This window comes from Rhinopithecus roxellana, chromosome 19 (genome assembly GCF_007565055.1).
Source record: "Rhinopithecus roxellana isolate Shanxi Qingling chromosome 19, ASM756505v1, whole genome shotgun sequence".
Classification (NCBI taxonomy): Eukaryota; Metazoa; Chordata; class Mammalia; order Primates; family Cercopithecidae; genus Rhinopithecus; species Rhinopithecus roxellana.
The window spans coordinates 69203313-69216527 of NC_044567.1; the positions used below are offsets into that span (position 1 = coordinate 69203313).

The 13215-nt window shown below is 40.7% G+C and overlaps 1 long non-coding RNA gene across 1 annotated transcript; it reads left to right on the plus strand.

The window, feature by feature from the left end:
- Positions 1 to 481: 481 nt before the first annotated feature.
- LOC115894710 lies at positions 482 to 11502 on the plus strand. The gene is made up of 3 exons (XR_004054838.1): positions 482 to 530; positions 7285 to 7367; positions 11423 to 11502. It is a non-coding gene; the product is annotated as an uncharacterized LOC115894710 (long non-coding RNA).
- The last annotated feature ends 1713 nt before the right edge of the window (positions 11503 to 13215 follow it).

Below are 13215 nucleotides of genomic sequence, written 5' to 3' on the forward strand. Positions count from 1 at the left end.
TACTGTCTTTTTTTTTTTTTTTGAGATGGAGTCTCGCTCTGTCGCTAGGCTGGAATGAGCTGGTGCTATCTCAGCTCACTCCAGCCTCTGCCTTCTGGGTTCAAGCACTTCTCCCGCCTCAGCCTCCCGAGTAACTGGGATTACAGGCCCATGCCTGGCTAATTTGTTCGTATTTTTAGTAGAGACGGGGTTTCACCATATTGGCCAAACTGGTCTTGAACTTCAGACCTTGTGATCCACCTACCTTGGCCTCTCAGAGTGCTGGGATTACAGGTGTGAGCCACCGTGCCCGGCTGAGACTACACTTTTTACAATACAAAGGTGGAATTAAAAAATGAAAATACAGTACCAGTAAATGTATTAAATGGTGTTGAATTTTGTTAGTAATTAGGAGAGCAGATAACAGTAAGATACTTTTTTTTTTGAGACAGAATTTTGCTCCGTCGCCCAGCCTGGAGTGTCGTTGCATGACCTCGGCTCACTACAACCTCCGTCTCCCAGGTTCAAGTGATTCTCATCGCCTCAGCTTGGTGAGTAGTTTAGATTACAGATGTGCACTACCATGCCCGGTTAATTTGTGTACTTTTAGCAGAGACAGGATTTCACCATGTTGGCCAGGCTGGTCTCAAACTCCCGACCTCAGGTGATCCACCCACCTCTGCCTCCCAAAGTGCTGGGATTACAGGCATGAGCCAATGCATCCAGCCTATCTTTTTCTTATCAAGTTAATGAAAATTAAATTTTTAAATGAAAGGTAGCACAGTTTAATAAGGGTAAAGGAGTTACACTTTCATCACTCTTTGGGACTATACATTGTTATACCATTTCTGAACAGAAATTTGGAAATGTGAATTAGCCATATGCTTTAAAACTCAACATAAGTGATCATTCCATAATTTATTATAAAACAAAAATATGGACTGAATCTGAATAGGAATGGAGAATTATTAAACTGCACTTTGGTGATATAGTCATGCAGTTAAAATTCTGTGCACCCATTGAAGAAAACTTGGAGAAGTGTAGTGCCATGGAAAAAGATTTTTAAAGGGTTTTTGTAGATAGCAAGTTCCCATAAATAAATTTAATGTTGATAAGTGTGTATATATGGGGAAAAAATAGGACATGATCACTACTCTCATTTTGTGTGGTGGAATTGACATATTTTCTGTGATGAACAAATACTACTTGAATGTTTCAAAAGTTTTTTCAAAAATATAAGTTTTGGATGAGACAGTTTTGAAAGTGATAGCTCTCAAGATAAATACTCAAATAATGTGGGTTATATTGTGAGCAGATTTTTCAATCATCAAAAATAAGTAAATGACTAGGTTCGAAGGAGAAATTCCCTCTCATTCTTTCTTTTTTGAGACAGTCTTACTCTGTTGCCCAGGCTGGGCAGTAGCATGCTCATGGCTCACTGCCGCATCGAACTCCTGGCTCACGTGATTCTCCCACCTTAGTTCCCTGAGTAGCTAGGACTACAGGTGTGCACCACCACACCTGGCTAATTTTTAAATTTTTTGTAGAGATGCAGTCTCACTATGTTGCCCAGGCTGATCTCAAACTCCTGGACTTAAGCCATCCTCCTGCTTCCCCCTCAAAGTGATGGGATTACAGATATGAACCACCACACCCAGCCATTAGAACATTTGCTTAACTTTATATTTAATAACCCCTTTATTGAAATATAATTCACAGGCCATACAATTAGACACTTTAAAGTACAGGCATGCTTTGCTTTTTTTTGCACTGCACTTTATTATGCTGCACAGATAGTGCCTTACGCCAAGCAAGCCTATCAGCACTGCTTTCCCAACAGCATGTGCCACTTTGTCTTTCTGTCACATTTTGGTAATTCTTACAGTATTTCCAACTTTTTCATTATTACAATGTCAGTTTTGGTGATCTGTGATCAGTGATCTTTGATAATACTATTATACATGTTTCAGTTCACCTTGAATTGTGCCCACAGAAGATGACGAGATAATTATAAATATTGTTTCTGTTCTGATCACTCTACCAACCTGCCATTCCCCTGTCTCTGTCCCACTTATTGGGCCTTCCTAGTCCCTGAGACAAAATACTGAAATTAGGCCAATTGTGCCAGGCGCGGTGGCTCAATCCTGTAATTCCAGCATTTTGGGAGGCTGAGGTGGGTGGATCATTTGAGGTCAGGAGTTTGAAACCAGCCTGGCCAGCATGGCAAAACCCTGTCTTTACTAAAAATACACAAAATAGCCAGGTGTGGTGGCGCAGGCTTACAATCCCAGTGACTTGGGAGACTAAGGGCATGAGAATCACTTGAACCAGAGAGGCAGAGGTTGCAATGACCTGAGAACATGCCACTGTACTCCAGCCTGGGTGACAGAGTGAGACTCTGTCTCAAGAAAAAAGAAAAGAAAAGAAAAGAAAAAAGAAAAGAAATTAGACCAATTACATGCTCAGTGGCTCACACCTGTAATCCCAGCACTTTGGGAAGCCGAGGTAGGCAGATCACCTGAGATCAGGAGTTCGAGACCAGAACGGCCAACATGGTAAAACCCTGTCTCTATTAAATATACAAAAATTAACTGGGCGTGGTGGCAGGCACCTGTGATCCCAGCTACTCGGAAGGCTGAGGCAGGAGAATCTCTCGTACCCAGGAGGCAGGTTACAGTGAGCTGAGATTATGCCACTGCACTCCAGCCTGAGTGACAGAGTGAGACTCCATCTCCAAAAAATAAAAAAGAATAATGAAATTAGGCCAATTAATAATTGGGCTGGGCTCAGTGGCTCATGCCTGTAATACCAGCACTTTGGGAGGATAAAGAGGTAGGATCACTTGAGGCTAGGAGTTAAAGACCAGCATCTGCAACATAGTGATACCCCATCTCTATAAAAATAAATAAAATTAGCTGGGTGTGGTAGCATGCACCTGTGGTCCCAGATACTTTCAGAGGCTGAGGTAGGAGGATCTGTTGAGCTCAGGAGGTTGAGGTTGCAGTGAGTCATGATTGTGCCACTGTATTCCAGCCTGGGCAACAGGGCAAGACTCTGTCTCAAAAATAATAATCATAATAACAAAGAAAAAAACCAAAATCGCCTTCGAGTGTTCAAGTGGAACTTCAAAATCGTTAAGGTGAGTGAAAAAGGCATGTTGAAAGTTGAGATAGGCCAAAAGCTAGGTTTTTTGCATGTTAGCCATGTTGTGAATGCAAAGGAAAAGTTATTGAAGGAAATTAAAAGTGCTACTCCAGTGAACATACAAATGGTAAGAAAATGAAACAGCTTTATTGCTATAAGGAGAGAGTTTTAGGGGTCAGAATAGAAGGTCACACCAGCCACAACATTCCCTGAAGGCAAAGCCTAATTCTGAACAAGGCCCTGACTCTCTTCAATTCTGTAAACGCTAAGAAAGATGAAGAAGCTGTAGAAAAAGTTTGAGTCTACCAGTGGTGGATTCATGAGGTTTAAGGAAAGCAACCATCTCCATAAGGTAAAAGTACAAGGTAGAGGCTGAGGTGGGCGGATTGCTTGAGCCCGGGCATTTAAGGCTGCTGTGAGCTATAATTATGCCACTGCACTCAAGCCTGGTTAACAGAGCAAGACCCTGCCTCTTGTGGGGAGTAAAAACAGGCACATTGAAACAGCAAGTGCTTATGTAGAAGCTAAGATAATTGATGAAAATGGCTATGCTAAATAAATTTTCAATGGAGACAAAACAGCCTTCTTCCATTGGCTGAAGATGCCATCTTAAGACTTTCACAGCTAGAGAAGAGCAGTCAGTGCCTGGCTTCAAAGGACAAGTTGACTCTCTTCTTAGGGCTAATGCAGCTTGTGACTTTAAGCTAAAGCCAGTACTCATTTACCATTCCAAAAATCTTAAGCCCCCTAAAAATTATGCTAACCCTACCATACCTATACCCTAGAAAATGAACAACAAAGTCAGAATGACAACACAACTGTTTACAGCAATGCTTTACTGAATTTTTTTACTCCTTTATCATGTAACCAACATTTTTACTAAATATTTTAAGCCCACTGTTGAGATCTACTGCTCAAAAAAAAAAAGATTCTTTTCAAAATATTACTTCTCACTGACACCACACCTAGTCACCCAGAGCTCTGATGGAGACGTATAAGGAATTAATGTTTCATGGCTGCAACATCTATTCTGCAGCTGTTGGATCAAAGAGTAATTTCACTTTACTCTTTTTTTTTTTTTTTTTTCCCGGCAGGGTCTCACTCTGTCATGCAGGCTGGAATGCAGTGGCATGATCATGGCTCAATCCAGCCTTGGACCTCCTGGCCTTATGTTATCTCCCACCTCATCCTCCCAAGTAGCTGGAATTAAAGGCACGAGCCACCATGTCCAGCTGATTTCTGCATTTTTAATAGAGGCAGGGTTTCACCATGTTGGCCAGGCTGGTCTCAAACTCCTGACCTCAAGTGATCCACCCACTTTAGCCTCCCAAAGTGCTGGGATTACAGGTGTGAGCCACTGTGCCTGGCCTCAACTTTCAAGCCTTGGTTTTTATGAAATACATTTCCTTTTTAAATTTACTTTTTATTTTTATTTTTTTTTTTTTGCTTTTTAGAGACAGGGTCTTACTTTGTTTCCCAGGCTGGTGTTAAACTCCTGGGATCAAGCGATGCTCCTGCTTAAGCCCCCCAAAGTGTTAGGATTACATGTGTGAGCCACCACACCCAGCCAAGAAATGCATATCCTAAGGCTCTTTCGGCCATAGTATATATTATTTCCTCTGATGGGTTTGGGGAAAGTAAGTTGAAAACCGTTTGGAAAGGATTGACAACTCTAGATGCCATTAGAAACATTCATGGTTCATGACAGAAGGTGACAACATCAACATTAACAGTAGTTTGCACCGGGTGCAGGGGCTCACACCTATAATCCCAGCACTTTGGGAGGCCAAGGTGGGTGGATCACCTGAGGTCAGGAATTTGAGACTAGCCTGACAAACATGGTGAAACCCTGTCTCTACTGAAAAATACAAAAATTAGCTGGGCGTGCTGGCAGGCACCTGTAATCCTAGCTGCTCAGGAGACTGAGGCAGGAGAATTGCTTGAACCTTGGAGGCAGAGGTTGCAGTAAGTTGAGATCATGCCATTGCACTCCAGCCGGGGTGAAAAGAGTGAAACTCTGTCTCAAGAAAAACCAAAACAGTAGTTTGGATGAAATTGATTTCAATTATTGGCCAGATGCAGTGGCTCACACCTGTAATCCCAGCACTTTAGGAGGCTGAGGCCAGTGGATCACTTGAGGGCAGGAGTTCGAGACCAGCCTGGCCAACATGGTGAAACCCTAACTCTACTAAAAATGTTCATGGATGATTTTGAAAGGTTCAATAATTCAGTAGAGGGAATAACTGCAGGTGTGGTGGAAAGAGCAAGAAAACTAAAATTAGAAATGCAGCCTGAAGATAGGATGGAACTGCTGCAATATCAGGATAAACTAAACAGATAATTGCTTTCTTCTTATGGATGAACAAACAAAGTGTTTTTCTTTTGTTTTCTTTTCTTTTTTTGAGATGCAATCTAATTCTGTGAAGATGCTGTTAACATTGTTGAAATAACAAAGGATTTAGAATATTATGTAAACTTAATTAAGGAGTGGCAGGATTGGAGGGGATTGACTTTATATATTTATTTATTTATGAGATGGAGTCTCACTCTGTTACCCAGGTTGTAGTACAGTGGCGCGATTTCGGCCCACTGCAACCTCTGCCTCCCAGGTTCATGCAATTCTCCACCTTCAGCCTCGTGAGTAGCTGGGACTACAGGCACACGCCACCACACCCCACTAACTTTTGTATTTTTAGAGATGGAGTTTCAACATGTTGGCCAGGCTGGTCTGAAACTCCTGACCTCAAGTGATCCACCTGCCTCGGGCTCCCAAAGTGCTGGGATTACAGGCATGACCCACCGTGCCTGGCGATTGACTCTAATTTTAAAAGAGGTTATTCTCTGGGTCAAATGCTATCAAACAGTGTCACAGAGGGTCTCACTTTTCACCCAGGCTGATGCAGAGGTACAATCACATCTCACTGCAGCCTCAACCTCTGGGACCGAAGTGATCCTCCCATGTCTGCCTCCCAAGCAGCTGGGACCACAGGCATGTGCTACTTAGTCTGGCTCATTTTAAAAAATTATCTTTGTAGAGACCGGGTCTCATTATGTTGCCCAGCTGAGGCAAGACCTTTTACTAGCAAAAAGATTGCTGTTTGCCGAAGGCTCAGGTGATTGTTAGTGTGTTTAGCAATAAAGTATCTTTTAATATATGTACTTTTAAAGGCACAATGCTGTTGCACACTTAATAGACTACAGTATAGTATGAACATACATTTTTTTTGAGACAGGATCTCACCTTGTCACCCAGGCCGGGGTGCAGTAACGTGATCATGGAGCACTGAAGCTTCACTGTCCCAGGCTCAAGTGATTCTCCCATCTCAGCCCTCTGAGCCACTGGGACTGCAGGCATGTGCTTCCACACCTGGCTAACTTTGCATTTTTTTTGTAGATATGGAGTTTTGCCATGTTGTACTGTCTGGTTTCAAACTCCTGAGCTCAAGCAATCCACCTGCCTCAGTCTCCCAAAGTGCTGGGATTACAGGCATGAGCCTCTGTGCCTGACTGTAAATTTAACTTATCTACTGGAAAACCAAAAAATTCATTTCACTAGCTTTATTGCAATACTTGCTTTATTGGGGTGGTCTGGAACCAGAGCCTTCAGTAACTCCCAAGTTGTGCCTGTATACAAGTCAGTGGTTTTTAATATATTCAGAGTTGTACAACCATCACCACAATTAACTTTAGAACATTTTTATCACCCTCAAACCAAGAACCCAAAAGAGATTCATTAGCAGTCACTCCCCATCTTCCCTGAACCTCTTCATTCCTAGGCAACCATTAGTCTGCTGTTTGTTTCTGTAAATATTCTGGACATTTCATATGAACAGAATCACACAATAAGTGATTTTTTTGTGACTGACTTCTTTTAGCCTGTTATCAAGGTTCATATAAAGTTTTCTTTTGATATTTTTTTTGTTGTTGTTATTTAAAAGACAGGGTCTTGATCTGTCACCCAGGCTGGAGTGCAGTAGTATAGTCATAGCTCACTACACCCTCGAATGCCTGGCCCTCCTGAGTAGCTGTGATAACACCTACTCAGCTGTTATCCTGTTTTGGCCTCCTGAGCAGCTGGGATAACAGTCATGTGCCAATTGTGCCCAACTTGAAAATATGTGTGTTAATGACTTTTTTGCCACTGTTGTATTTATTTTACAGATAGGGATGAGGAAGAAATGACCAAATGAGATGACAAAAGAGATATCAACAGACACTGCAAGGAAAGGCCCTCTAAAGATAAGGTGTTTATTGACTACTGTGTTCTTTATAATATGGTGATATCTTACATCATCTCAACATAACACAGTTGTGAAGATTATTTGTACTTATACATTTAAATTACCACTAAGTAAAATTCCGTCAGTTGTTTTTTTGTGGCTGCGTCAGATAACTAGTGTGTCTGATTCCTTTCTCTCATATTCATACACCAAATTAACTCATTTTAGCTAGGATGAAGCAAATATCTTATTAGATTATTGCTATTTTATGCACAGTCCCCGTTTCTCACTTTTCAGGCGTAAAAAATTTGAATACTATGTCTTCTACTTCTCCATTTTCTTAGGAAAAAGAAAAGACTCAAATAATCACAATTAACAGATATCTGTTAATGGCTTTTGTTTATTTTTATTTATTTATTTTTTTATTATACTTTAAGTTCTAGGGTACATGTGCATAGCGTGCAGGTTTGTTACATATGTATACTTGTGCCATGTTGGTGTGCTGCACCCATCAACTCATCAGCACCCATCAATTCATCATTTATATCAGGTATAACTCCCAATGCAATCCCTCCCCCCTCCCCCCTCCCCATGATAGGCCCCAGTGTGTGATGTTCCCCTTCCCAAGTCCAAGTGATCTCATTTGTGGTTACCTTTTTGAAAAGGATTTGGAAGAAATATTTTATACTCCTGGACTACAACTTTCTCGGGCTCAGGTAATCTAACTTGTGAATATTTAAAAGGAAAACATTTTTTAGTAACTTTTCAAAAAGTTACCTTTTCCAATGAAAAGTTAATAGGGTCAGGTGCGGTGGCTCACACCTGTAATCCCAGCACTTTGGGAGGCCGAGGCAGGTGGATCACGAGGTCAGGAGATCGAGATCCTCCTGGCTAACACCGTGAAACCCCGTCTTTTCTGAAAATACAAAAAAATAGCTGAGCATGGTGGTGGGGTGCCTGTAGTCCCAGCTACTCGGGAGGCTGAGGCAGGAGAATGGTGTGAACCCAGGAGGCAGAGCTTGCAGTGAGCCGAGATCACACCACTGCACACCAGCCTGGGTGACAGAGTGAGACTGTCTCAAAAAAAAAAAAAAAAAAGAAAAGTTAATAGAACTTCTGTTGACTTTTTGATATATTAAAGCAATATAAGGGTCAGTCATGGTGGCTCACACCTGTAATCCCAACAGTTTGGGAGGCTGAGGCAGGCAGATCACTTAAGGCCAGGAGTTTAAGACCATCTTGGCCAATATTGTGAAACTCCATCTCTACTAAAAATACCAAAATTAGCTAGGGGTGGTGGCACACACCTGTAATCCCAGCTACTCGGGAAGCTGAGACAGGAGAATCCCTTGAACCCAGGAGGCAGAGGTTGCAGTGAGCCAAAATCACACCACTGCACTCCAGCCTGGATGACACAGTGAGACTCCATCTCAAAAAATAAAAATAAAAATAAAGCAATATAACACAAGCCAGTTGTAAAACACTTCCCTTCTCCCTCTCCTCTGTTTCTACTCCTCAGGACTAAAATATATAAAATTCTAGATCTTTTTGTAAACAGTTCAGTTCCATTTTTATAAGCAAAACATGGAATTATTCGGTACGTTTTGACTGTCTTTTTTTTTTCATCCCACAGTATTCTATAGATACATTCTGACATGAAAACAGAGACCTGCCTCATTCTTTTTATAGCTGCACAGTACCCATTATATAGATGTAGCATAATTGACCTACCTATTCTCTGTTGCTGGTGGTTTTAATTTCTTGGATTTACCAATTATGCTGTAATAAATCATACCTGTGCATAAATTTTATCAATGTTATACTTTTTAACAATGAAGATTTTTTTTCAAAGTAACTTAGATCTTACTCAGTTCCATGGATATCCATCATAAGTGAAAATTACAGCTGGGCGTGGTGGCTCACACTTTGGGAGGTTGAGGCAGGTGGATCACCTGAGGTCAGGTGGCTAACATGGTGAAACCCCATGTCTCCAAAAATACAAAAATTAGCCGGGCATGATGGCAGGTGCCTGTAATGCTACTCTGGAGGCTGAGGTAGGAGAATCACTTGAACCCAGAAGGCAGAGGTTGTAGTGAGCTGAGATCACATCACTGCACTCCAGTTTGGGTGACAGAGCAAGACTCCTTCTCAAAATGAAGTGAAAATTATAACATAGTTTTTCTAAGAGAATCAAAACACGTATTTTCATCTCTTTATTTTGTTTACTTGCATGCATAGCAGGTAAAGAAGCTTCTTAATAAAGCAGTGCTCCATGAATCTTGCTTTTACCAGAAATTAGTAGACACTTTAAAAGATGAAGAGAACCATGAAGAGTCTGAGTCATTGCATGAAGATATGCTAGGTCTGAGCATATTAAGATTTTGCTTTTTAATAAATGTACTAGTAACTAAGAAGAAAAATAGCTCACTAAAATACCATATATTTTATATTATAGGAAACAGATTATTACTTCCAACACCAACAGTAAAGCAAAGGATGTGGAAGAAAATGTTGGCCTTATTGTGTACAATGGTGCAATGGTAGATGTAGGAAGCCTCTTGCAAAAACTGGAAAAGAGCGAAAAAGTAAGAGCTGAGGTAGAACAGAAGCTGCAGTTACTAGAAGAAAAAACAGATAAGGGTCAGCATTGGATATGTTCTTTTAGCACCCTGCTGGGACATGCATATGTTTATGTATGTACATATATATGTATGTACCTATGTACGCATTTGCATATGCGTACCACATAGTTTCATCAAAGTACATAAGGAACTTTTACAAACTTTTTTATTTTTTATTTGTTTTTAAGACAGGGTCTCACTCTGTCACCCAGGCTGGAGTGCAGTGGCGCAACCTCAGCTTACTGCAATCACTGCCTCCTGGGTCCAAGTGATTCTCCCACCTCAGCCTCCCAAGTAGCTGGGATTACAGGTGTACACTCCATGCCCAGCTATTTTTCTGTATTTTTAGTAGAAATGGGGTTTCACCATGTGGGCCAGGATGGTCTCAAACTCCTGACCTCAAGGGATAGCCCACCTCGGCCTCCCATAGTGTTGGGATTACAGGCATGAGTCACTGCACTCTGCAAGGAACTTTACTTTTCATTATTTCTGGTTCAGGTTATAAAATTGCTTAGTTTTATCTGAATCTCAGGTCTTCATGTGCATCCCAGGTTCATTGTTATCTGTTGCATCCTTTTAATCATCTTCTAGTTCCACTTTTTTTTTTTTTTTTTTGAGATGGAGTCTCACTCTGTCACCCAGGCTGGAGTGCAGTGGGGCTATCTTGGCTTACTGCAACCTCCACCTCCTGGGTTCAAGCGATTCTCCTGCCTCAGCCTCCTGAGTAGCTGGGACTACCGGTGTGCCACCACGCCCTGCTAAGTTTTTGTATTTTTAGTAAAGACAGGGTTTCACCATGTTAGCTAGGATGGTCTCGATCTCCTGACCTCATGATCTGCACATCTCAGCCTCCCGAAGTGCTGGGATTGCAGGCAAGAGCCACTGTGCATGGCCTCCACTTAGTTTTTACCAGTCTGTGTTCTCTAATCTATACAATAATCTAAAAATAGAACATAGATTTTGAAATAATACAAGTTAAAAATTTAAATGAAACAGGCCAGGCATGGTGGCTCCTGTCTGTAATCCCAGCACTTTGGGAGGCCGAGGTGGGCGGATTGGCTGAAGTCAGGAGTTTGAGACCAGCCTGATCAACATGGTGAAACCCCATCTCTAAAAATACAAAAATTAGCTGGGTGTGGTGGCATGCCCCTTTGTTCCAGCTACTCAGGAGGCTGAGTCAGAAGAATCATTTGAACACAGGAGGCGGAGGTCGCAGTGAGCCAAGATTTTGCCACTTTGCTCAAGCCTGCGCAACAGAGTGAGACTCAGTCTCAAAAGTAAATAAATAAATAAGTGAAATTAATATTGCAGTGTGCTTTATGACTAATGAAATTTACAGATATTGCCATTTTATGGAATTCTATCAGCCTTTTCTTTTCACAGCTTAAATATTTTAACACCAAAATTAAATTGGAAATTTTAGAGAGTAAAATGTTGATTTTTGGATTTTTTAAACAGATGAAGATGAAAAAACCACATTAAATTTGGAGAATTCCAACAAAAGCCTCTCTGCTGAACTCACAGAAGTTAAAAAGGACCTTCATCGGTTACAAGAAAACTTAAAGATTTTGGAAGACATGAATTTACAATTTGAAAACTAACTGAATAAGACAATCAGAAACTTATCTACAGTAATGGATGAAATCCACACTGTTCTCAAGAAGGTGAGAAATTTTGTACTTTTAACATTTTCATAGTTTTTAAAATCTAACTCTGGTGTTTTTAATGTACTTTAATGTTATTAAGCTCTAACGATTATTCTAAAAGCAAATAATGATAGCATTCTGTCCTTACTGAGATGAGTCAAAAGTGATTTCCAGGCCAGACACGGTGGCTCATGCCTGTAATCCCAACGCTTTGGGAGGCCAAGGCACGTGGATCACCTGAGGTCAGGAGTTCAAGTCCAGCCTCGCCAACATGGTGAAACCCCATGTCTACCAAAAATACAAAAAACATTAGCTGGACATGGTGGTGGGCCCTTGTAATCCTAGCTACCCGGAAGGCTGAAGCAGGGGAATCACTTGAATCTGGGAAGCAGAGGTTGCAGTGAGTCTGGATTGTACCATTGCACTCTAGTCTGGGCAACAGAGTGAGACCCCATCTTAAAAAGAAATAAAGTGATTCCCAAAGGGTGTTGTTTTTCTCAAACTTAGTCGGAATGTCAACATGATTTAAGTGTACAGACTTCTTGAAGCAAATTTCATTTATATTTCTTTTTAATCTAGAGTATAAGTTTGAACTAAACCATACACTTCACTTCTCTGTGTTTCTGTTGCTGTTGTTGTTGTTGTTATTGTTGTTTTCTTTTGTTGTTTTGAGACAGGGTCCTGCTCTTTTTCCCAGGCTGGATTGTTAGTGGCGTTATCTTGGCTCACTACAGCCTCTGCCTCCCAGGTTCACGTGATCCTACCATCTCAGCCTCTTCAGTAGCTGGGACTACAGGTGTGCTCCAACATACTCAGCTAATTTTTTTTATTTTCTGTATAGATGGGGTTTCACCATCTTGCCCGGGTTGGTCTCCAACTGCTGGGCTAAGCAGCCTGACTATGTTGGTCTCTCAGAGTGCTGAGATTACAGGCATGAGCCACCACACCTGCCCCATTCACTGCATTTTTAGACCCCATTTATTCTCGGGCAGAATTGAGGTAAATGCTTCGTCACCATTAATTTTAAGATATTAAAATTAATATAAATATATAAATATACAATATATAAATATATAAATGCCAAATTGAGTACCATTGTACTCTAATATCCAAGTGACATTTAAGAGAATCTAATAAAATGTATTTTTTCCTTCTCTATTGTCTTACAGGATAATGTAAAGAGTGAAGACAAATATCAAAAATCCAAGGAGAATGGTACAAGTGTATGATAAAATCCATGTAGTGATGAGGAATGGTGTTAAATAATATATAAAAATCATGATATAAGAATGTTTGAAGGTGATGAATGTTTGATTTCAGTAGTATAAATGTCTTTCAGTTCAAATGATGTATAAAGTTTTATGAGTATCTGCTTTTGAAAATTGCTTGTAATTCCTAGCCTTCAAATTATTAAACACTCCTTGAGTGAAATAATTTTGCATTGCAAAGTGTTTTAGGAAGAACTTTGTTATACTTTTAACTCCAATAAAGTTCATAAGTTTAATTGACTGTAGTATTTAATTACCAAATTTCTTTTTTTTTTTTTTTTTTTTTTTGAGACGGAGTCTCGCTCTGTCACCCAAGCTGGGGTGCACTGGCCAGATC